The sequence below is a fragment of the Amblyomma mixtum genome, chromosome 1 (genome assembly GCF_055824585.1).
Source record: "Amblyomma mixtum isolate Tamu chromosome 1, ASM5582458v1, whole genome shotgun sequence".
NCBI lineage: Eukaryota > Metazoa > Arthropoda > Arachnida > Ixodida > Ixodidae > Amblyomma > Amblyomma mixtum.
In genome coordinates this window covers 81,930,695-81,956,661 of record NC_143012.1, presented here as the reverse complement: position 1 = coordinate 81,956,661, position 25,967 = coordinate 81,930,695, and the positions used below count along the sequence as shown (strand labels likewise).

General features: G+C 53.3%; 1 pseudogene; it reads right to left on the bottom strand.

The window, feature by feature from the left end:
• Positions 1-539: 539 nt before the first annotated feature.
• LOC149366964 (uncharacterized) lies at positions 540-25,967 on the bottom strand (annotated as a pseudogene).

Genomic DNA, 25,967 nt, shown 5'->3' with positions numbered 1-25,967 from the left:
TTTATGAAGCTGTACGGTTTTAAAGTAACTTGTTTTGCAGCTTGTTCTCCAGAATTCAACTGTCGACTGCAGGTGTGCAAATATGCGAAATTTTCGAATTGCAAATTGAATATCCTGTTTGATTTGCTGAATTACAAAAGGGCAGTTAATTCCAAACTTTCGTTTTCAAATATTTCCCAGTTTATTCGTACGAAGTGGCACCAGTTTTTCGAGGAGAGAGAGAAAACGTAATCTATTATGACAATTCATTATTAAGGACAGGAAATGGCGCAATATCTGTCTCACATCTCGGTGGACACCTGAACCGCGCTGTAAGGGAAGGGATGAAGGAGGAGTGAGCCAAGGAAGGGAGAAAGCAGTGAAGCATAACAAAGAAATTCGGGGCACGCCCCTGGGTCCCCGCACGACCGTACTGCACTCGGTTCATAACTGGCAGCCCGGCAAGTGGCGATGGTCTGCACGGCCGGGTCCCCCGGGCGCAGCAAGGTCTCCCGGTCCTCTCAGGTCTTTAGGTTCTCTATAGGGTGGCTAGAAATTCTCTAGAACCCGTGGGGGAAGGTCTGCGGGGCAAAGGGAGAGGATGTGGAAGGAAGAAGCGAAAGGTTCTGGGCATAGGGCGCAGACAGGAGTGGGGAAGAGGGGTGACAGTGAGCTAGGGTAAGGGGTGAGGGGAGAGTGTGTGTCTGTCAGTACTCTGCGTCAGAGTGTTGACTTAAGACGTCAGATTCCACAATGGCCGTCCTCCCCCGCGTTATTCCAACTTTCGAGAGCACCCTAGATCGGAAATGAGAAACCAAAGCTTTGCCGACAAAAAGCAAAATCGTGAGACGGAGTATCCCGCGATTCGTACCCGACCGCGGCGGCCGCGTTTCGATGGAGGCGAAACGCAAAATGCGCCCGTGTGCTGTGCGATGTCGGTGCACGTTAATAATCCCCTGGGAATTGTTTCGGACCCCTCCAGTACGACACTTCTTCCTTTCACGCGACAGCGTATACATCAGTCGAAAAGCCCTCGGCGTAATAGTAGTGGTTGGCACCGCGTGTCAGGAATAATGGGGTGCTTCGTAAAAATTGTCGCAGAATGTTCCGGATAGTGTACGATTCAGCGTTTCGTGCAGCATAAACTTACTTGTTCAGTTACAGCCTAGCTCGTGACAGGGATTCGGACCGGCGACCACTAATCGGGGGCTGCGTAAAAAAAATCGTATCATGCGCGGTTCGGGTGTCCACCAAGATATGAGTAAGACTTTTACTGCGTAATTTCGAACCAATTTTGGGTTAGCCAGTACAACAAATAAAATTGAAAAGTTATTTTTGCACGAAAGTAAATGACATAGTAACTCTCAAATATCTCGATGGACACCCGAATCGCGCCATAAACTGGTTTTTGGGGAAAGGAAATGGCGCGATATCTGTCTCACACATCTCGGCGGACACCGGAACCGCGCCGTAATGAAAGGGATAAAGGTGGTAGTGAAAGAAGAAAGAAAGAGACGCCGTAGTGGAGGTCTCCGGGATAATTTCGACCACCTGGGGATCTTTATCGTGCCTTTACGGCCTTTACGGGCGAGTGTCCACATTGTGGGGAAGTGATTGCGGGCACGTATCACATGGTGTCAGCATGCCCTGGCAATCCTGCTTTCCCACCTCACCCCACCCGAGAGGACTGGGCGGCTGCCCTGCTCGGCTGCTCAACTCTCCAGGACCAACGAGCCCTGGTGACAAGAGCCCGGGCCGCCGCGGAGGCCACAGGGGTCCCGGACTAGGGATCCCTCCTAGTGATTGTGAGGGCCGGGCCCTTCAGGCACGGTTCAAGCAATACCTCTTGTACATAGTATAAATAAATCTTTTACACCACCACCACCACCACCGAAATGCGGCCGCCGCGGTCGGGTTTGCACCCGGGTACTCCGGCTCGATAGACGAGCGCCTTAACCACTGAGACACCGCGGCGGGTAACCGCGACAATGGATGGAATAAAGGAGGGAGTGAAAGAAGAAAGAAAGGTGATGAAGCGGAGGTCTGCGGAATAATTTCCACCACCTGGGGATCTTTAAGAGAGTGAGAAAACTTTATTTACACAGGAATTCGGGGCACTCCCCAGGGTCCCCGCACGACCCCACTGCACTCAAGTGTTTATGTTCCTGAGGTCCATAACACTGGCAGCCCGGCCGGTGGCGATGGTCTGCACGGCCGGGTCCTCCGAGAGCAGCAGGGTCTCCCAGTCCTCCCAGGTCTTGAGGTTCTCTAGATCCCGCGGGGGAGGGTCCGCCGGGCAGAGGGAAAGGATGTGGAGGGAAAGAGGCGAAGGGTTCTGGGCATAGGGCGCATGCCGGAGTGGGGAAGGAGGGATGATAGTGGGCTAGGTTAAGGGGTGAAGGGAGTGTGCGTGTCTGTAGTCTGCGCCAGAGTGTTGCGTGTTTGTTATCTAGGGAGGGGTGGGGCGGGGGGTAGGGCTGGCGTGAGGCTCTGTATGCCTGGGTCAGCTCACTGATTGAGTGCATGCGCTCCTTCGTGAATCCCCGATCAGAGGCCACCTGAGCCCGGTTTAAAGAACCTCGGGCTAAAAGGTTGGCGGCCTCGTTTCCGGGATTCCCGGAGTGCGCGGGCACTTTTATTTTGCGTTTCGCCTCCAGCGAAGGGCGGCCGCCGCGGTCGGGTTCGAGCCCGGGTACAACAAAAAGAAAATTTTCAGCCCTTCGTGGTGGGTGTTTCTTTGAGCCACCGCGAAACGGCGCTTCTGGTGAGAGAAAAAAAAAAAACAGTTCGAGAAAAATGCGACAAATATGATAACAACCCGGGTCGTGAACTCCATCAGAGCGTTACAAAGGAATAGAAAAGGGCCAAACCAGGCAAATGGGAAGTAGTACACGAACACAAGCTTGTGCCGCAGTGAAGACAAAGAAAATGCTTGTTTTCTCCTGATTCGTCTTGGATGCAGCAGAGCACTTGAATGCTCTCTCGAAGGCAGCAGAATTACGCGTAATTATGTTAATTAATCCACGACGAAGGCACTGTTGAAGCTCGTGAAACGCACACCATGTAGCAGACGGTCACAAAAAAAAAAAATTGGCAGTGGCTTAGCTCTGGTTAAGCCTGGAAAGGTGCAGTTATGCTTTGTTTGACGTCATGGCTGTCGCAGTTCGCGCACAATGCACTGGGAGCACCACGATAGCGGTGTAGGCAAGCGCGTTATGTAGCCCTCCTTCCGCATTCTTGTTTGTTGTTTGTTTTATGGGGTTTAACGTCCCAAATGCATGCGTAGTAACTGTGGTAAAGAGTAGTAACTGTGGTAAACACGCAAATGCCACGAAAGGTCAAACGGTGGCGAGGAGGCGAGCGCGCAGTAGTAGCGGCGGTGAGGAGGCGGCGCACATGCGCAGTAGCGCGCGGCTGCGCCGAAAGGTCAGGCGGCGGAGTCGCGGCGGCGGTTGCGGCGGCGGCCGCTCCGACCACCTGCGCCTCTTCTGTGACGTCACTCTGTTCTGCGCACGTGCAGCTGTGGCTAATTCTGATCACGGAGCATACGCCAGACCCGGTGTTGACTAGCCTAGTGAAGCTTTTCGCTTAAAAAAAATTGGAGTCTATTACGTTACTTCCTGATGCAAAATTTGAGCGTAGCTCATCACCGGAGCCTCTTCGGCGCATTCTAATGTGGAATAAACGTGGCTTCAATCGTTCAGCTCTTTCAGCTTCTCGATAGATCGAGGCAAAGAATTAGAGCAAGGCCTGTATGTACAATTACAGACAACTTGTTAATTTTCACACATATTCCTTCGTCGAGAAACACTCCACTAACAGTTCTTGATTGTCATTAAGGAAGCTTCGTGGTCAGTGAAATAGAAGGATATATGATCGAATTGCTGCACCCATGCCTGTTTCTCAAAGACGAGGTCTGTGCAAGTATTTCGCGAGGTTGTCACAGCCGTGGGAGGCGTTACGAGCGAGAGGAACGGGATGTTCTCCATGGATGGAAAACTTTATTAAGCAAGTGAGTTTGGACTGTACAAGGTCTCAGGGCCACCGCACAGCCCTCACATTACGCGCATGTGTCCAGGCCACGTAGGGCCATGGCACTGGCACCCCGGTTCACACAGCGAAGTTGCCGTCCGGGTCCTGCGACGCAAGGAGGGCCTCCCACTCCTCCCATGTACCGATGGCGGGCTGTCCCTGCGGGGGAGGATCGGCAGGGCAGCCGAAGAGGATGTGGTCCAGGGTGGCGTGCGGTTCTCCGCAGAGAGTGCACTCTGAGGAAACATGGCGGAAGTAGGAGAGACGCTGAGGGGTAGGAAGAGTTCGGGTCTGGAGTCGCCTCCAGAGGATTTGTTGGGAGTGGGATAGGCGGGGGTGGGGAGGGGGATAGAGTCGACGGGCAAGGCGTGCTTGTTGAGTTAGTTCTGAGAACGTGTGTGCCCGCTCCCTCGAGAAATCCCGGCTGGGGTCGCCATTTGCCCGGCAAATAAGTCCTCGGGCTATGTTATCGGCGGCCTCATTTCCGGGATTTCCAGAGTGATCCGGCACCCACACGAGCTCAATACGCCTATCGGGATTTAGGGTGCACATTCTCAATATCTGCCACGCGGGGGGATGGACGCGTCCGCGGGCGAAGATAAGAATGGCTGTTATGGAATCGCTTAGTATATAAGCCGCATTGGTTTGGGCAATGGCTATTGCTATAGCTGCTTCCTCTGCTTCTACCGGGGTACATCTTTCCCTCTCATCATCCCACGTACCTAAATTGGTCAATTGGTTTTTAGGGAAAGGAAATGACGCAGTATCTGTCTCACATATCTCGGCGGACACCTGAACCACGCCGTAAGGGAAGGGAGGAAGGTGGGAGTGAAAGAAGAAAGAGAAAGAGGTGCCGTAGTGGAGGGCTCCAGAATAATTTCGACCACCTGGGGATCTTTAACGTGCACCGACATCGCACAGCACACGGGCGCCTCTTGCGTTTCGCCTCCATCGAAACGCGGCCGCCGCGGTCGGGTTCGAACCCGGGTACTCCGGCTCGGTAGACGAGCGCCTTACCACTGAGTCACCGCGGCGGGCCCCCACGTACCTATAAGGGCGTTTCAGGCGTCCACTGACCCAGGGAGCCAGTTATGCGCACTTCCTTTCCTTAAAATGATCGGGGTGTTAAACGCTGTCAATTCCAACACCAATGAACACAATGAACGCCGACGGCCTATGGCTTCAGCGAGCGTTTCTGGCACAACGTTGTCAATGCCTGCAGCCCACATCTCTCTCTCTCCCACGTACATAAAGCGCGATTCAGGCGTCCGCTGACCCAGAGGGCCAGTTTGCGCACTTCCTTTCCTTAAGATGATCGCAGTGTAAAACGTTAACGCCGATTTGTGCAACGGGCAAAGCGTCGCGCCGAACGGGCGATGGCGTTCCGTGGACACCCTGGCAGCGCTGCACCACGTGTCGCGTGCCACAATTAAAGACGAAGCTTAGAAGTCCTCTAAATTTTCTTATTTCACTCCCTCATTTTTCCCTTCCCTTAAGGCCGGTTCAGGTGTCCACCGAAATGAGATACAGATATTGCGCCATTTCCTTTCCTCAAGAACAAAAACATTGGCTGTGGTTTAGCTCTGGTTAAACCAACACCACCTAGACGAAGTTCGTCTAGGTGGTGTTGTGTTGTTGTTAAACCCGGGGGATTGCGAAAGCAACATCAGCGCGTAGCCATATATTGTTGCATGAGGTATACATTGCCCACAGTCTCGCCGTTTCGCGTGCTCTTGCACGACCATACTGCGGATGCGCGAAGAGCAAGTGACGTCACTACGCACAACTGGCGATCCTCGCCATGCGCGCTCGCCTTCCTTTCCTTAAAATGATCGGAGTTTGAAACGTTGGCAACGCCAACACCACCTAGAGAGTGAGAGAGAAACAACTTTATTGCCACAGATTGGCGGGATTTAGGGCAGGTGGGCTTGGTGTGGCCCCCAGGTGGGGGCGACTTCCTGGGCCCACGAAATGAGTGCCAGTTGGATGCTCTTGTCTGGCCTTCTGAGGAGTTGGTTCCATCCGTCTTCGGAGGGAGCTGGCAGTAAGGGTCGAGGGGGCGGATTTCCCGCGCAACCCCAGAGGATGTGAGCCTGGGTGGCGATTTCTCCCTGGTAACAATTTTGGCAGACGGGGTCGTATTCCCCGTCTGTGATGAGTGAAAGTCTAGAATGGCTAAGGATGGAGTGTGTCTGCAACCTGCGGAGCAAGGTGGCTTGCGCTCGATTCAAGTCGGGGTGTGGAGGCGGGAACTGGCGTCTCATCTCTCTGTAGAGGTTGGTAATTTCGGCAAAGGTCTGGGGAGCCTCGGCAAGAGCGTCTGGGTCCGTGGGGCCGGCCGCCCGGTTGGTTAGTCCTCGGGCTAGTCGGTCGACCCCTTCGTTTCCAGAGTTTCCCGCGTGGGCGGGTACCCAGACCAGATTGATCTTATGGTCGGGAGTGCAGCCGCGAAGGACGAAGTTCGTCTAGGTGGTGTTGGCAACGCCAACGCCAATGAACACAACGAACGCTCATGGCCTTTGACTTCAGCGCCGCATTTCTGGCACAACCTTGCCAATGCCTGCAGCTCACAACACGCATCACTCCACGTACCTATAAGCACTATTCAGGTGGCCACTGACCCAGCGAGCCATTATGCACACTTCCTTTCCTTAAAGTGATCGGAGTCTGACACGTGGTCAACGCCAACGCCAACGAACACAACGAAACTTAAGGCTCGCATTGTCGACCTCACGGAGCAGGCTGCGGCGTATGCTGCCCAGCTCACAGATTCAAACTGGATAGAGAAGTGTAATTCGGCAGCGCGTCAGATGAGCTCGAGAGGAACATGGCGCTTCTTTCGCAGTCTCATCGACCCCACTCAAACGAGAGGGGAGACGCAAAGACAGCTCCGGCGGGCTTTGCACGGGTACCAAGGTACGACGGCTCAACTCGCGGACACCCTGTGCGACAGATATCTCTGCCGCATAGAGGACCCAGTTGGGCCCGAGTACGAGTACGCGGGAAAGCCGAATCCCGACATTGATGCCCCTTTTGAGTTACACGACCTTAAGGCGGCTTTAGCTAAAATGCGGCGAGGTACGGCTCCGGGTCGGGATCGCATAACAGTCAATCTGTTGGCCAACCTCCCAGATTCGGCCTACCTCCACCTGCTAGTGTACATTAACCAGATTTGGGACGGGCGTCCACTCCCTCCCGAATGGAAGACCTCCTTGGTCACTTTCATCCCTAAGCCAGGCAAGCCAGTGAATACCGACAACCTGAGGCCCATCTCACTAACCTCTTGTGTGGGCAAGCTTATGGAGACGATGGTTAGGGATCGCCTCTCTCCACACATAGAGACCAAGGGCCTCTTTGCAGACACTATGTTCGGGTTCCGACCGCATATGTCTGCGCAGGACGTCCTCCTCCAGTTACACCGCTACATAATACGACCCACTGCCATGCGCCACAACGACAAGGCCATCCTTGCCCTCGATCTTAAGGGGGCCTTTGACAACGTTCGTCATAGCAGCATCTTGGCTAACTTGAGTACCACTGATTGTGGGCGCAAGGCATTCACATATGTAAGAGACTTTCTCTCGAAGCGTCAGGCCTTCCTCAAGATTGAGGATGACGAATACGGACCATACACGATGGGTACACGGGGTACACCCCAAGGGGCGGTCTTGTCGCCACTTCTTTTCAACATTGCCATGATGCAGCTTCCCCACCAATTGGCCCGGGTGGAAGGCATTCATCACGCACTATACGCGGACGACATAACAATTTGGACTACCGAAGGGAGCCTTGGGGAAATGGAGGACCGCCTTCAGCGGGCCGCCACCATAACCGATAGCTACGCTATCGGCTGTGGTCTCCAATGTGCTCCCGCAAAATCGGAACTTCTGCACATCAGATCCGATCCTAAAGACAACACGAGTTTGCAAATCTCTCTGACGGGAGGCCCTATCAAAGAGGTCGGGGAGCTCCGCATACTAGGTCTGTTCATCCATAACAGGCTCAGCCCGGAATCCACTATTGCCAAACTCAAGCGCGTAGGCGAACAGGTCGGACGCATGATCCATCGCGTTTCTAACAAGCGTGGCGGGTTGCGAGGCAGGGACGCGCTTCGGCTCGCCCATGCCTTCGTGACCAGCAGGATCCTCTACTCCGTTCCCTACCTTCGCACTACGAAACAACAAGAAATAAGAATCGACACCATCGTTAGAAAGGCTACAAAGCGAGCACTGGGCCTCCCAGTGGCCACCTCCAATGCTAAGTTGTCGGCGTTGGGGGTGATCAACTCCTACCAGGAGTTACGGGAGGCCCACCTCGTGAACCAATATACGCGACTCTCGCAGACGGCATCCGGGCGCCGCCTGCTAGACCGCTTGCACATCCAACACGAGTGCACTCCAGAGGAGACGTGTCGGATTCCAGAGCTATGGCGTCACAAGCTCTGGGTCCCTCCACTCCCGCGCAACATGGACACACATACACACGAAGGCAGACGAGAGGCGCGCGCTCGGGCCCTCGAACACCAACACGGATCCAAACAGGGTGTATACTACGTTGACGTGGCAGGGCCGTCGCCCAATGGATTCTACACGGCCGCAGTAGTTCACCAGGATCAATGCGTTAACGGGCTCTCCTTTCGAGCTCGAAATTCAGCACAGGCTGAGGAAGTAGCCATTGCGCTTGCCGCCTCGGACCTGAATTCGAGGGTAATCGTGACAGATTCGCGTCGAGCCTGTCAACACTACCTGGCTGGCGAGATTTCACCTTTAGCCTACAGTATATTAAAGCGCGCAGTGAGGGAATCGGACCCTTCGCCCAAACGCATAGTTTGGACTCCAGGCCATCAGGGCGTTAGAGGTAATGAGGCTGCGGACGCGGCTGCCCGAGCGCTTACCTACCGGGCACCTCACCCAGGCTCTTCCGGCTCGGAGATTGTGCAACCGCTTCTGCGGTTCAGAGAAATTCTGGACGACTACTGCGAACGCCATCGCCTTTTCCCGGTCCCTGCTAAGGGCCTGAGTAAAGCTGATGAGCGAACTCTGAGGCGCTTGCAGACCAACACTCTGTTGTGTCCTGCAATAGTAAAACATTTCGACCCCAAAATTAATGGGCGCTGCCCTCACTGTGGGGAAGTTTCCGATACCTTCCACATGGTTTGGGCCTGTCAAAAGAATCCTTCCCTTCCCCCCAATCCTTCCCCTTCCCGAGAGGCATGGGAGGCAGCCCTGCTCAACTGCTCGGGGCTGGAGTCTCAAAGGGCTCTAGTCCAACGGGCGCGAGTAGCGGCCTCGTCCAGCGGGGTCCCGGACTAAGGATTCCACCTATGTAAAGGACCATTTTTGGTCTGCAAACTCTCCTGTTGTTTATTAAAAAGTTTTCACCACCACCACCGACGGCCCATGGCTTCAGCGCCGCGTTTCTGGCACAGCGTTGTCAATGCCAACTCATGCAGCGCACACCTGCCACTACCGCCACTTAGCGTAAAGCATGGTTGAGGTGGCCGCCGTTCCAAGAGGGCAGTTATGCGCCTTCTCTCTGGTTCGGGTGTCCACCGAGATGTGGACACCTCGCCCTCACCTCACGCTACGTATATCCTGGCATAGCAGAGCTAGTGGTTGTGACTGAGAGAAGGATGAAAAATTGGCGGGGGCTTAGCTTTGGTTAAGCCTGGTAGGTTGCGAAAGTAAAAGCGCAGCGCCTCCAACTGAAGGAATCAAGTGGTTTCCGGCGCACGCGGGCGACGCGTCGGAACGCAGTGCGAACCACAATGAGACGGCACACGCAGCGGCGCGAGCGCTAACCAACCGCGCCCCGGCAACACACCGTCCGACGTGGTTCGGAGCCAAGGACCGCATGACCGACTACAGCGAAATCACGAAGGCCTACCGCCTGGCTCGCAGGACTCTCCCACCCCCGCACCCGAGGCTGAGTCGAGCGGAGGCGGTACTACTGAGACAGCTCCAGACCGGATCGCTACCGAGCCCGAGACTGATGCATCGCATGTACCCCGAGACCTACCCGACCGATACGTGTAGAGTCTGCCGGAGGGAGCCGGCAGATCACACGCACATCTTGTGGGACTGCATCAGAAATCCAAAGGAAGCAAGATCAGGAACAATCCCGCCGCGGCTGGAGGCAGCAGCGAAGAGCAACGACCATGACCAACAGCTATGGGCCGTCCAGCAGGTCCTCGGGGCGCTCAAAAGGCAGGGACCCAGCGAGCCGGCAACGGCGAGCGGAGACCCGCGCCGAGTAACGGCAGCCTCGTAGACGACGTAGGCCCTCGTCGGGGCGCGCGAGCGCCCAACTGCAGGCACAAATAAAGTTTGCTCCAATCTAATCCAATCCAACTGAAGGAACGCAGTGCACCGCGTCTGCAGGTCACGCGTGGCTACCGGCCGCCGCTGCGCGACGACTCAAAGCGCCTTGGAACGCAGTGCGCCGCGTCTACAGGTCACGCGTGGCTACCGGCCGCCGCTGCGCGACGACTCAAAGCGTCTTCGGTAATTTTTTATGCGAAGCATATTACTAGAGGTACACTACAGCCCTTCGCCGTGGTTACACGCCGTGCACACCACGTGGTACAGTGACGTCACACCACGTGACATACCACGTGACACATGACGTCACGACAGAGGAAGACGGGGGTCCACCTCGCGCCGTCGCTGTGGTTGCACGCCGTGCACACCACGTGACATACCACGTGACACATGACGTCACGACAGAGGAAGACGGGGGTCCACCTCGCGCCGTCGCTGTGGTTGCACGCCGTGCACACCACGTGACATACCACGTGACACATGACGTCACGACAGAGAAAGACGGGGGTCCACCTCGCGCCGTCGCTGTGGTTGCACGCCATGCAGACCACGTGGTACAGTGACGTCACACCACCTGACATACCACGCGACACATGACGTCACGACAGATCGCCGTCACGCGCTGGAAGAGGGAGAACGATGCCATCGCACAGACGCCGGAATGTCCTTGAGCGGCATTCCCGCGCATTTCGAACGCGCGTTCACACTCGGTGTAGGTGAAACGCTCGCTCCACCGGGCAGGCAGACGCGGCTTCCGTGGCAATCCAGGCGCTCACCCAACGCGCGTCTCGGGGTTAGTCGGCGTTCCGCTGTAGCCATGCCGTTGTCTTCCCCCACGACGAAGGCTTCTAGTGGTTGTATTAAAATGACCAAGTATTCAACCAAGGAAAGTCATGTATTACCAAGCCTAGCCACCAATATGCTACGCATCTGACTAGGCTTAACCTTAGCTAAGCCTCAGCCATTTTTTTGTATTTTGTTTTTGATGTTGTTGCGACTGAGAGAAAGAAAACATAAACTACAGCTGGTATGACGTCACAGCGGGAGTAGTGCCACAGGTGCGCAGCGCGGCAAACACACACCATAACTGCAGCCGCGCTCTCTGAAGGAGCGAGTTGGTCGCCCATAATCTACAGCTGGTATGACGTCACAGCGACAGTAGCGCCACAGGTTCGCGGCGCGGCGTAACTGCAGCCGGGCTATCTGAAGGAGCGAGTTGGTCGCCCATATTCACTCCGGTAAAGGTCAAACGTAACTGCGGCCGGGTCACGCGATTTGATTTGATTGAAAACATCTTTATTTATTCAGTATTTTCAGAACATGTGGGTGGGCCGCCTAGTCCGGTAGTCCATTGGCTGCTGCTGCTGCGGTGGCCCTCCCCACCAGCCAGTGATGACGGTCAGGATCACCGCTGAGCAGAATAGCCTCCCACTGCTCCTCCGAGGGGTTGGGAATGGGGTCAAGTAAGGGATTAAATTGGCATGCCCACACCATATGGTAGAGGTTAGCTACCTCTCCACAGTATGGGCACTGCGGGAGTATAGTGTAGGGTACCACAGGTGTAATTTAGCTGGTGTTGGGTATGTGTTGGTTTGTAGTCTCTTAAAGGTGCACTGAAGAGGAATCTGAACTTGTCTTTTTGCCGCGGGAACTCGATCTACACGTTCCCAGCATTCTTAGAAACTGAGACTTATTGCCCTGTATGGCCGATTTCCCAAATTAAATCGAATTAACGGCCGGCTCCCGCCCTTTTTTTTGAATTCTGCCTCGTACGGTGGGCGGAGTCGACCAACGCGTGGAGTGCCTTTCAGCCAGTCCCGTGGCGGCTTGCCGCTCTGCCATCGGCGTAGTAATACGTAGTAGTCCGTAGTAGCAAATAGTCCGCGCGTATTTTTATTTCTGCGGGCTTATTTTGCGGCTATATTATCTGCGAATGAAACTATTTATTCATGGAAACCTAAAAAACAAAATAAAGCGAAAGCAAAGCCTCCACGGAGCTGGCTGAAAGGAACTTCACGCGTTGGTCGACTCCGCCCATCGTACGAGGCAGAATTCAAAAAAAGGGCGGGAGCCGGACGTTAATTCGATTTAATTAGGGAAATCGGCCATACAGGGCAATAAGTTGCAGTTTCTAAGAATGCTAGGAACGTGTAGATCGAGTTCCCGCGGCAAAAAGACAAGTTCAGAATCCTCTTCAGTGCACCTTTAAGGGTGTTCTCTTCTAACTTATTGAGGGATTTGTGTGGTGTTGGGTACTCCTTTCTGGCTGTTCTGTATGGCGCGAGATTGTCAGCATACACTGCTAAACCTATCAGGTCACGGCACCCTTCATGGTCATCAGGGGGAGACGCCCGGTATAGAAGAGCTCGGGCATGCCTGTGAGCGGCTTCGTTTCCTCCTGGTAGCTCCAGGTGACCGGGAAACCAGATGATTGAGGCTTGGTTGGGTGGATGCTTAGTCAGCAATGACAACCCTGACTTATGAATTAATCCGTAATTGAAGTTGCGACAGGCGTTCTGGGAATCAGTGAGCACAACGGCGTTGGGGTTAGATGCTACAGCTAATGCAATAGCTGCCTCCTCTGCGTGAGTGGGGTTAGATGTTTTCACCGAGGCGCAGTTCACCATCGACCCTGAAGGCGTTGAGACTACAATAGTCATGACTCCATTCTGTGGGCCTGCTGCGTCCACGTAAAGGGTGTTTGCTTGTCCCATTTCTTCTGTAGGGCTTCCCCTCTTGCCTTCCTCCTCTCGATGTTATATGCGGGATGCATATTCCGCGGAATGGGGTGCACGTTGATGCGTCTTCTCACACCGCGTGGGACCTCTTCCCTTTGGTCAATTGTATAGGGCTGATTAACATGGATTTTTTCGAGCAGTTCTCTGCCGGGTTTTTGTAAGTGCGAGCCTATTTAGATGTGAGAGCCAGTGTGCTTCCCACATCTCTTGGAGCCTAGAGCCATGAGCTTTTCCGTTGGCGTGGAGTTCGGTAGCCCCAGTGCCGTCTTGTAGGCTTTCGTGATGAGTACCTCCAACTTTTCAATTTCCGACCTGGAGAGGTTAAGGAATGCCGTCCCGTACATTATCCGCGAGATCACGAAAGCTTGCACTAAGCGGATGGTGTCCCTTTCCTTCATGCCATGGTGTTTATTTCGGATACGATGTATCATCCGGAGGATTTGCTCGGTGGATGTTGTAAGCTTCTTCATTGTGGTGGTGTTCTGTCGCTCCTGCGGGATATACTGCCCTAGGATCTTGATCTCGGTGGGTTTCTGTACTGGGTGGCTCTCTACATACACCGAGATGTTCTGCGCTAGGGGTGTCCTCGGGTTCTTCAGAATTAGCAACTCGGACTTTTCCGGCGCACACTGGAGGCCTCTCTCTCTGGCGTACCGGGTCACCGTGTCCGCTGCTGCTTGAAGACGCTCCTCGATCTCGGCGTCACTCTACCGAGTTGCACCAGACAGTGATATCATCCGCATACAATGTGTGTTTGATGCCGGGAATTTCGGAAAGAAGGCCTGGTAGATCTTTCATAGCCAAGTTGAACAAGAGGGGTGACAGTACCGCCCCCTGCGGGGTTCCCCTCGGGCCTAGAGTGATGGGATCTGATTTTATTCCACCGAAGTTTATAGTGGCTTGCCTGGCTGATAAGAAGTTTTTGATATAGTTGTAGGTTCTTGCGCCACAGTTGGTATCGGCGAGGCTTTGCAGGATATTTTTATGTAGAACGTTATCAAACGCTCCTTTCAAATCTAGTGCCAGGATGGCCCTTGTCTGTGACTTGGGAGGTGTCTCAAGGAGGTCTTTGTACAAATACAATAGGGCGTCCTGTGTTGATAGGTGAGGGCGAAAGCCGAATTGAGTGTTAGGTAGGAGGTTGTTATCTTCTAAGTACGAGGGGGTACCCAAAAGAAACCGGACTAAATTTTTTGGTCGGCAAAGCTTCTGTGGTACCGCGTTTTGCCACTAGGAGCGCATAGAACGAACATTCCAGGTCAGTAAGCCGAGTGCCGTCGTTGAAGGAGGTCAGGCTAGTTTAGGCAGAATTTTAGAGTGACGACTGTTTTGTGTGAACGTCGTTTTTGCAATGGCTGACTTTCGTGAACAGAGTGCGCCGGTGAAATTCTGATTTTTGCTCGGAAAAATTTGAATGGAAACTCTTGAAATATTAAGAAAGACGTACAAGGACGATGCTATGGGGACAAGTCAAGTGTTCCTGTATCGAATCCTGAATCAAAGCAACAACCATGCCAATGGAAAACTTTAAATTCACCTCGCCTCAAGAAAGCTCGTCAGGTGAAACCAAACCTCAAAACAATGCTGATTTGTTTTTCGACGTGAGAGGAGTCGTCCATTGAGAATTTATTCCGCAGGGTCAGACAGTTAGCCAGGCTGTCTACTTGGATGTTTTGAAAAGATTGGGCAACAGTGTGCGGTGGAAGCGGCCAGATTTGTGGCGGTCGGGTGACTGGTTTGTCCATCATGGCAACGCCCCTGCTCACACAGCCCTGTCTCTACGACAATTATGGACCAAAAATGGCATGACCCCTATTCCTCAACCCTCATACTCTCCCGACCTTGCCCCGTGCTACTTTCTTTGTTTCCTAGAATGAAAAAATAGGTGAATGGAAAGCGTTTCGCTGATGTTGCTGAGGTGAAGAAAAAAACGACGGAGGCACTGTCAAGCATCAAAAAAGATGAATTTAAACAATGTTTTGAAAAATGGAATGAAAGATTCGACAAGCGTATCATTGCCAGTGGGGAATACTTTGAAGGCGATTGAAGGTCTGTGCTTAAAATGTGAACAAATAAGTTCAAACAAAAATAAGTCCGGTTTCTTTTGGGTACCCCCTCGTATCTACTCAGTCTCGAGTTGATGACCCTCTCTATGAGTTTCCCCAAACACGAGGTCAGCGATATCGGCCTTAGATTATCCAATTTAAGGGGTTTGTTCGGCTTCGGAATGAACCGAACCTCGGCTGTCTTCCAGGATATTGGTAACGTTCCAGTAGCCCAATGCTGCTCGTTGAAGCATTCCACCAGCGAGGTAATTGTGTCATCGCTGAGGTTAAATAAGAGCTTCGCTGTTATCTGATCTGGACCTGGAGCTGCATTTTTTCTCATGGCCGCGATTTCTGCTTTGATTTCTTCTTTCGTGAGTGGGATGTCCAGCTTGGGATTCGGCAGCCCAGAATACTCCGGCTGTTCCACGACTTGGTCCGTGCACAGATACCTGGTCTTGAGCTTTTCCATCAACTCTGTGTCCGTACCTGGGGTGGCGTGTACGATCTTCGTGAGCCTGTCTTTAGTGACCGACTTGCTGCTGCTGGGGTCGATTAGGACACGTAGGAGCTTCCAAGTCTTTGACACCCCTAGCTTCCCCTGAATACCATCACAGAGCGAATTCCAGTTCTGTCTGGTTAAGGATATGGCATAGGCTTCTGCCTTTTTGTTTATCTCTATTTTTTTCTTGAGTTAGCGGTTAAGCCGTTGTCTGCGCCATCTCTTTGTCAATGAGTGCCTCGCTTCCCATAAATGTAGAAGGTGCGGATCGACCGCTGGGCAGTCCTCTGTCGTGCAGACCTCTTTTGTAAAGGCTTTCAAAGTGTGCATCTCATCTTTAACCCATTCCTCTAGGTCGGTAATAGGGTTTGCAGTAGATGTCTGGGCCTTTCTCCACCTGTCCCAGTTCGTAACTCTTGCGATACCTATTTTGCGCTTGCACGCATTTGTGCTTATCTCCAGAGAGAGTATGAAGTGATCGCTTCCCAGGGGCTGTTCGGTATTCTTCCAAATGGCGCTTTGTATGTTCTTGGTGAACGTCAGGTCAGGACACGTATCTCTACTGACACTGTTTCCCAGCCTCGTAGGGTAAGTGGGATCGGTGAGGGTCGATAACCCTTCTTGCGTCACTACTTCTTCCAGTTTTCTGACTTTTGGTGTTGCTGCCGGGTAGCCCCATGAAGGGTGTGGTGCGTTGAAGTCGCCCCCAATCACGCAGGGGGAATGACCAGCTAAGGTCAGAAATTTCTTTATGAGGGAACCCAATTTTGCGTGCCTGTCTTTAGAAGGGCTGTATACATTCAATACGTGCGTGCTTGCCGCTCCTCTTTGGAGAGGAAGAATAGTTATATAGCAGTGCGCAATATCCGGCTCGAAAGGGTCGTGCAATATGGCAGTGTATAATTTGTGCACTAACGTGGCAGTTAACTGGTCGTGCTGGTAAGTCACATAGTCTTGGAGTTTAATAGGTATTAGGTGGGGTTCTTGAATTCGGATAGCTGCCGGTGGGTCAGATTCCTGAGATATAAGGAGATTTATAGCAGCCTGCTTTCTCCTGTATCCCCGGCAGTTCCACTGCCAGATCTTTACTCTAGGTTTGGCTGGCATGTTGAATCCGTATCGGATGGCTCGTCCACGTGCATTGTACGAGCGAATTTCGACTTATGTCTTTTATACGCATGTTCCTTCCGAAGTGCAGAAATTGCCGTCTCCGTGTATCGTCGGTTGTTTGCAATCTGCTCTCGAATTTCTTGGAATTGGGCGTTCACGTAAATTGGAAAAGCTTGGAACTCCTCCTTGAAGGACCTCAGTTCTTGGATAATTTGTTGATATACCTCGCCCAAGGCGGGCTGGGAGCTAGGTACTACCTGCTGTTTTTGGCTTTGAGGAGTCGGCTGAGTTACCGGCGTTATTGCGTTAGTAGTTGCTCGCTTAAGCTCTTGGTTTTGGATTGTTAAAGCACTGACTTGTTTTTTCAGACTTTCTATCTCTTTTTTGAGTGCTGCCAACTCCGTGTTATTCTGAGGGGAGGACGAGGGGAGGGGAGGCCACTCTGCAAAGCTCACCTTCGAATCTGAAAGCTGACCCGAGGACGTCTTCTTCAGCGCCCCGGTGGTCTTGATGAGGTTCTCCTTCCCTTGTTCTTTACCCGCCTCCACGTGACTGGCGTTCTGGGTGGAGCCTGTTGCCCGGCGTCTTGAGCTGGAACGGCCGCGGGAGGCGGAACGAGAGCGGGAGACTGATGACGACGCTCCTCTGTGTCGCTGTGCAGGCTGCCTCTTCTGCTTTGGCCTGCTCCTACCTTCGTCATCTTCAAGTTTCGTTGTTGATTCCGCGTCTGATGACGCGGTACTAGCGTTCTTGTTCAGCGGTCTCTGGAATTTCTCCTTGCAGTCTCTTGCATAAGTCTTGTGCGGGCCCTTGCACAGCGCGCAAACGGGTGTGCACTCGTGCGTCTCATCTGGACTCGGCGTTCCACAGGTTTGGCAAGCAGCCCCCTTGGGTTTCGGGCAGACGTCTGCTCGGTGACCTGGCGTTCCACAGTTGATACAAGCAGCCCTCGTTTTACGGTAGATGTAGCAGCGGCGCTCTGACCACCCGTAGTTGACCGTGAAGGGAACCTTCTGCCCGGCGAAGACGATGACTGCCGACGTAGTCTTGCCCAGTCGGCGCGCTCCCAGGTAGTATGGCTGGGTGAGGAGACGTCTTGGAAGATAGAGTCATCACTCACTTCAGGCTTGATATTATGTATGACACCCCTGCAAACATCCTCTGGCAAGGCAACATAGGCGGTGACCGTATACTCTTGCCGTCGAGGTGCAGACAATTAAGCTTGGCGAGGCGGAACGCGTCTTCCTCACAGTGAGTACACACCATTATAATGTTCTGCTGGCTAACAACGCGCAGCGTTGGCTTTTCCTGTAGAGGGGTGTTGAGGGCTGCTTGGATCCCTAATTCGAGATCGTAGGAGCGCGGAGCCACAGATTGCAGATCCACCGTGGTTTTAGGTCGAATGATGACTTTGTATGGAAAATTCCTGAGACTCGGTAGACGCGGAGGTCTTGGTGCAGGAGGCTCTCGACGTTCTTTCTTCTCCGGCTCTTCCTTGGGAGGCGTGGATTTAGCTTGCGCCGCTCTGTCGTTGTTGTGCCGGGACCATATGTTCCAGCCATGGCTGTTGTCTTCCTTCGGGAGATCCTGCGGGGGCATCAGCTGCTGCTGGGATGTTGGTACATGACTGAAGTCCATCTCCGTCGGGTCGTAGCCTCTTAGAGAATTCATCGTGGTCAGGGTAGTGATGAATGAAGCGGGAGCACTCACTGGCGAGCGTCGTTAGACCCGCGTTGCGCGAACGCTATGCCGCGCATCCGCGGGCGCACCGGCGTCTCCGCGGCGGTAAGGCACCCCAACCACTTGGCCGTTAGGGTTAGCGCTCTTCTCGGGGTGACGAGAAGTCAGACAGGCTTTAGCACCGAAAATGTGGCACTCACAGGCTCACTGGTCGTACCAGGCGATGTCAGGCGTTGAAGGCAACCCGTGGATGGTAAATATACGGTTATCCAATATTCTAATCCGCCGCAATCGAAGATTGTCAACGGAGCCCATGAATCGCACGTCCGCTCGTGACGAACGCTTGCAGCGCCCCCCCGGGTCACGCGAAGGTTTGAAAGTGCGAGTAGTATTGCTTTCGCAATAAAAGGAAAGTGCACGGGTCTGCCGACTGGCTCGAGCCGAGCCACCACCACTGCCACGTGCAGAGAGAGGAGTGTGAAAAGGTAAGGGGAAAGATCGAAAGAGACGCGCGTAGCTAAGCCTCTGCCAATTTTATATACACCACAAACCACGCAGTTGGCGATGCGCAATCGTTACGGCACATCAGAGGGGGAGAGAGAGAGAGGGGGAGGCTGTCGGCGAGGCCATGGTCGACAAAAGCCAGGAGGTAACGTGGCGTCGGCTCCAGACGCGAGCCTTCTTTAGCCCGTCGAGACTAGCACACATGTATCCAACACAATACAACGCTACTTGCAAACAATGCGGCGAGATAGCCGGATATGACCACATTTTATGGAGCTGCAAAAAGGCGCCGCCACCGGCGGACCTACTACCAGTCCCTTCTCTAGAGCGGTGGGAGGCTATACTGGCCAGCTCAGACCCGTTGACGCAAGTCCGGGCCACTGAGTGGGCTCACAAGGTCGCCAAGAGCCATGGGCTCGAAGCCACCTAGTATAATGCCCACTAGGGCTCAGTGCTGACAATAAACGTTTTCCAATCCAATCCAATGGAGAGCGCGCGGCGGCGGCTTCGGCGGCGGCCCCGGCGCGCCAGCTGTGTGCCGTGTGACGTCACCCGCTCCTCGCGCATGCGCAGCTTGGCCTTTCTAGAGCTCCGCGAAATAGCTGGATGACTAGCGTAGTGTTGCTTTCGCAACAAAAAAAAACTCGCAAACTCTCGCAAGAGTAGCAACGGCGCCCTACGCGTCCAAAAGGGCCTTCCACCGGTCAACGCTTTTTTGATGACCATCTGCTACATCGTGCGCACTTTACGTGCTTCAATAGCGCCTACGCCGCGGATTAACTAACATGACTGCGCGTAATTCTGCTGCCTTCATGACAGCATTCAAGTTCTCTGCTGATCCAAGGTGAATCCCGAGAAAACGTGCATTTTTGTAGTCTTCACTGTGGCAGAAGCGTGTGTTCCTTTACTGCTTTTTCTCTATAAGTCCAACCTCCCCTTTCATTCAATGAGCAGTCAGTGGAAAAGCCCTCTGGAGCAGCGTTTGTATAGGGACGGCTGTTCTTTTTATGCTCCGAGGTCCACACAAACCTCTTTGTATGTTTATCGCAATTCTTTCTCGAACTGTTTTGATAGGATAGGAAAACTTTTAATGTCCAACAGAAAGAGGGTAGCCAGAGGGCTACCCGCCTAGACGACGGCCGAAAGGTCTTGACTCTCGGCGGCGGCTTCGGCCAGTCGGACGAGTTGTAGCTGAGTCGCCGGGTCGGAGCTCAGTAGTAAGGTCTCCCATTGATCTTTTGTGTTTATACCTCGTCCCTCCCGGGGAGCATGAGGACATTCCCATAGTATATGGTCCAAGGTGGCCCTAAGTTCGCAGTTTGCGCATTTTTCTGAAAATTGCCCTGGGTACATAAGACTCCAGAGGGCCGGGTTTGGAAAGGTGTAAGTTTGTAACCGGCGCCAGTTGATGGCTTGGTATCTGGACAAGGATCTATCCGCTGGAGGAAGTCTAGCTCGTTGCAAACGATAGAGTTGCGTAATTTCTCTGTAGGTCACCATGCGATCCCTGTCTGTAAAGACCATATCGCTCGGGTCCGCCCGGAAAGAAAAGCCTCGGGCGAACTCGTGGGCCGTCTCATTACCAGGCAGGGATGCATGTGCTGGTGTCTAGACTAGTGTAATTTTCCGGTCTATTACATGACGGCTTAGAATTGTATTCGTTAGAGGGGAGACCCGGCCCCTGCTGAAATTTAGTATGGCAACTTTGGAGTCACTGATGATGTATCTCGCTTTTGTGCCTACACAGGCCAGTGCTATGGCAGCTTCCTCTGCAGTCTCTGGGTTACCCGAGAGTATGGAGGCACTTATTTTGAGGAGTTGTTTATTATTGACGACCACGATGGTCATCTTCTTACCATACTCAGCGGCATCCACGTAGACCACGTCCTCGTCTTTGAAGGAGCGGAAGCGTTTCTCTAGCGCCTCTGCCCGCTTGGCCCGGCGCACTGAATGATGAATAGGATGCATATTCCTGGGTAATGGGGGTACAACTATATTGTCTCGAATTTTTCCGAGCATGTCAACTTTGGCGGGTGTTCTGTTATCTCGGCTCAGATTGAGTTTGTCTAGAATGGCCCTGCCGGTTGTGGTCCCGGCTAAGCGTTCGATTTGGGACGTTCTCACTGCTTCCGTAATTTCTTCCAGGGTATTATGCATTCCTAGCTCTAGGAGGCGGTGAGTGGATGTACGGATGGGCATTCCTAGAGCTTATTTCGTGCATCGCCTGAAAATTCCATTTATCTTTTCCTTTTCTGAAACTTTAAGATCAAGGAAGGGGGCAGCATACGAGATACGGCTTACTACGAACGCCTGTACCAGCCGTAGGAGATTCTGCTCTTTCATGCCGTGTCTTCTGTTGGCAATCCGCTGTATGAGCCGCATAGTTTGTTGCGCGCAGTTTTCCATCTTAGTTATTGCATCACCCTTATACCCGTTGCTTTGTATAATCATTCCTAAAATTCTGATTTTTTCAACATGAGGAATCTCCGCCCCTTGAGTTTGTAATTTGATGTTAGGGATGGTTCTAGTTTGTCTTTGATGCAGAGGTCGATAAAAAAGAAGTTCAGACTTCTGCGGCGAGCATTGCAAGCCTCTACGGCTGACATAGTTTTCGACCTCATTTATGGCCTTCTGTAGCGTACTTTCGATGTGCGCGTCGTGTCCACGGGTCATCCACATGGTGATATCGTCCGCATACATGCAGAAATTCAAGCCATCTATCTCCTCCAGTCTCTTCGGGAGCCGTATCATGGCCACGTTGAAGAGAAGAGGGGAAAGTACCGAACCCTGAGGGGTGCCTATGCTGCCCAAGTGTATGTCTTGAGACTGACTTTCACCAAAGTGGATGCGCGCTATCCTGCCCGAAAGGAAATTGGCAATGTAGTTGTATGTGCGCTCCCCGACGTTTAAAAGAGCCAGGTTTTCTAATATCACCTCGTGTTTTACATTATCGAAAGCTTTAGTGAGATCAAGTCCCACTATTACTTTCGCATCCAGCGACTTAGTGTCTAATAACGAACTGTTTTGAAATACGTCCCACCACGAAGGGCTCAAAATTTTTTTTTCGTATAGAAAGCGGGACTTCGGGCATCATCATAGAAACTTTATTTTAAGCAGAGGAGTTAGGGGCTCACCGACCCCTGGGCCCCCGCACGGCCCCACTGCACTCAAACGCTCATGTTCCTGCGGACCATGATGTCGGCAGCCCGGTTGGTTGCGGTGGCCTATTTGGCCGGGTCCGCGGAGCGCAGCAGGGTCTCCCATGCTTCCCAAGTGGTGAGGTGATCCAGGCCCCGCGGGGGAGGGTCCGCCGGGCATAGGAAGACGATGTGGGAAAGGGTAGCGGAGGGATGCTGGCAGAGGGTACAGGAAGGGCTAGTGGAGTGACATCGGGATGATTGCAGATAGGGGGACGGGAGGGTGCGCGTCTTGAGGCGTCGCCAGAGCGTCTGCTGGCAGTTGTCTAGGGAGGGGTGGGTTGGGGGATAGAGCAGGCGCGCGGCCCGACAGGCCTGCGTCAGATCGCTGAAGGAGTGCATGCGATCCCGCGTGAATCCCAGATCGGAGGCCGACGGCACCCGGTTTAAAGAACCTCGGGCTAACGCATTGGCTGCCTCGTTACCGGGATTCCCGGAGTGCGCAGGCACCCATATCAGCTCCACATGACGGGGCTGGTGGGCGGCAGGCGAGCTCAGTATGCTAAACGCAGGGACGTGAACTCGCCCGCGCGCGAAATTTAGTATCGCGGTTTTGGAGTCCGATATTATGTAGCGTGCTTCCGTGTGTGCAAGCGCGTAGGCTATGGCTGCTTCCTCGGCTGCCTCTGAGGAGGTGATCGAGGGGAGGGGGACAGTAGCAAGAGGCTGTAGGGAGGAGTTGGCGACGGCCACCGCAGCTTCCTCACCCGTGCATGCGGCGTCCACCCATACGGCATTCGATTCGGAGCCGTAGTATTTGTGGAGCGCCTTTGCTCGGGCTCGGCGGCGCGACTCATGATGCTGGGGGTGCATGTTGCGAGGGGGAGGTTTGACGAGAAGTTCTCGGTGGAGGGGCCGAGGGATGGGGAGGAGGGTAGGGTCATTCGCTGGGATACGAATGTCTAGAGACTCCAGGATATGGCGACCAGTGGATGTTTGGGTCAGTCGCAGGTATTGCGCTTGACGATGGGCTTCCACAAGCTCCGAAACTCTGTTGTGGAGGCCCAGGTGTAGAAGGCGTTCTGTGGAAATGCTAACTGGCAGGTGTAGGACCGTCTTGAACGCAGTGCGTAACATGACATCCAAGGCGGCCGTGTCCTGTCTGGTGAGTTAAAGATAGGGAATACTGTCAAATTGTGACAGACGACATAGGTCGTGCTCCTTCATGCCTCTGTGGTGGCCCTAAATTCTGCGGATGAGGTGCGATATCGCGCCTGTCACCTGCTTGAGCTTCTTGAGGGTTACGGTGTTTTATTGCGAAAGCAAAAATTCGCTGTGGCTTAGCTTGGTTAGGCCCGGTAATTGCGAAAGCAATATCCGTACTTATGCCATGGTACAGCTGGTAGTGTAGCTGGTGGTGGTTCTTGTGGTTAGACTTGTGGTGATGCATCGGTTATACAATCCAATCCATTCCAATCCAATCCAATTCAATCCACTCGAATCCAATGCAATCCACTCCTATCCAATCCAAACCAATCCAATCCTATCCAATCTAATCCATTCCAATCCAATTCAATCCACTGGAATGCAATGCAATCCACTCCAATCCAATCCACTCCTATCCAATCCAAACCAATCCAATCCCATCCAATCTAATCCATTCCAATCCAATTCAATCCACTCGAATGCAATGCAATCCACTCCAATCCAATCCACTCCACTCCAATCCAATCCAATGTAATCTGATCTGATCTGATGTAATCTAATCTAATATAATCCAATCCAGTCCAGTCCAGTCCAATCCAATCTAATCCAATCTAATGATATCAAGGTCAAATGAAGGTCAATGGTGGTCACCGCCGCGGCACGATGATGGTCACCGGCCGCGGCACGATGGTGGTCACCGGCCGCGGCACGGCAAAGGCGTGAAAGTGCAAGTAGTATTGCTTTCGCAATAATACTACTTGCACTTTCACGCCTTTGCCGTGCCGCGGCGGTGACCACCACTGACCTTCATTTGACCTTGATTGCATTAGATTGGATTAGATTGGATTGGATTAGAGTGGAGTGGATTGGATGGGATTGGATTGGCTTGGATTTTATTGGATTGCATAACCGATGCATCACCACAAGTCTAACCACAAGTACCACCACCAGTACACTACCAGCTGTACCATGGCGTAGGTACGGATATTGCTTTCGCAATTATCGGGCTTAACCAAGCTAAGCCACAGCGAATTTTTTTTGCCTTTGTTCTGGATGTGGAGCCCCAGTGCGTACCCGGAGAGTATCCACCTCCGGGATGGTAGAGCCATTCAGTTCAATGACAATGGGTGCAGTGGGGTATCCTCCGGTCGTTGGGCGGAGAATAAGGAGCTCTGATTTCTCTGGGGAGCACGAAAGTCCGATGCTCTTGGCGTGGTCTTGTATGAGTGTGGTGGCGTCTTGTAAGGTGCCCAATATGTCGCCATCACTACCGTAGGTGGTCCAGAGTGTGATGTCGTCCGCATAGGGGGTGTGTTTGAGATTAGGTATGGTAGACAGTTTCCGGGCGAGGGGGATGAGGGCGGCGTTGAATACGAACGAAGAGAGGACGGACCCCTGTGGGGTGCCGACGATCCTAAGGGTGTAGGGTGGGGATGCAAGGGGGCCAAAATGAACCTCAGCCGTGCGGTCCGTGAGAAAAGCCTTAATGCAGGTGTACATCCGTGCACCTATATTCAGGTGGGAAAGGGCAGTCATAATCGCCTGATGTTCGACGCGATCAAAGGCTTTGGAGAGATCCAAAGCCAGGACTGCCTTTGTGTGGGCAGGAATATCCGGATCGAAGATGTCGTGAGTGAGCTGCAGCGTGGCGTCCTGAACGGAGAGATGGGGGCGGAAACCCACCATGTTGTGCGGGTAAAGGTCGTTGTCCGCCATGTGAAGTGTCAACCTCGCTAGCGCCACGTGCTCGAAAAGTTTTCCGAGGCACTAAGTGAGCGAGATTGGGCGTAGATTTTCTGATGTAAGGGGCTTGTTCGGTTTTGGTTACCTTGGCGTGTCGCCAGGACTGGGGGAGGGTGCCCTCCGCCCAGCATTTGTTGAAGTGGTCTGCAATCTGGGTGACTGATTGGTCATTCAGGTTGCGGAGCATAGAATTGGAAATTCTGTCAAGACCCGGCGCCGAATTCGTGCGGAGAGTCAGGAGGGCCGCTATGAGTTCCACCTCAGATATATCGTCGTCCAGTTCCGGGTTAGGCTGGCCTGTGTAAGGGGGCATAGGGTCAGGTGTGCCGGGTGAGGTGTATGTTCGTTGAAGGGTGTCTAGGAGTGCGTCCGAGTTGCTGTTGTGTGCGTGTAATAGGCGTGTGACGTGGTGTTGTGTAGAGGATTTGTACTGTGTGGGATCTATAAGATGTCTGAGAAGTTGCAAAGCTCGCTTGCTGGACTGTTTTCCGGCCAGTCCGTCGCAAACTTGCCCCCAGTTAGAGCGGCAGAGCTCCTCCGCGTGTGGTTGTATCTGCGTTTGCAGCGCGGCCAGCCGCTGTTTAAGCTTTCTGTTGAGCTTGTTGCGTTTCCAGTGCTCGAGTAGGTTGTGGTAGGCCTCCAAGAGGTGGGCGAGGCGAGGGTCTTGAGTGGGGATGTCTTGTGTTGTTGCGATGTTGGCCGCTAGGGGGTCGCGGAGTGCGGACGCGCTTCACGTCGACTCCGTGCAAAGACGGCGACATTCGCCAACCGCCCGAACCACCGGCATATATTTCACCACCAAGAGTCCCGTGAAGGTGAGCGCCGCACGCAGACCAATTTTGGGCTCGATCCGCCCATTTTTCGGGCCCTCACGGCCCCTTTTTGCCTTGAGCCACCGCGTCGATCGAGCTAGGCCTCACTCCGCTGGGAGCTAGGCCTACTCCGAACACGACCTCCACGCACTCCGTCAT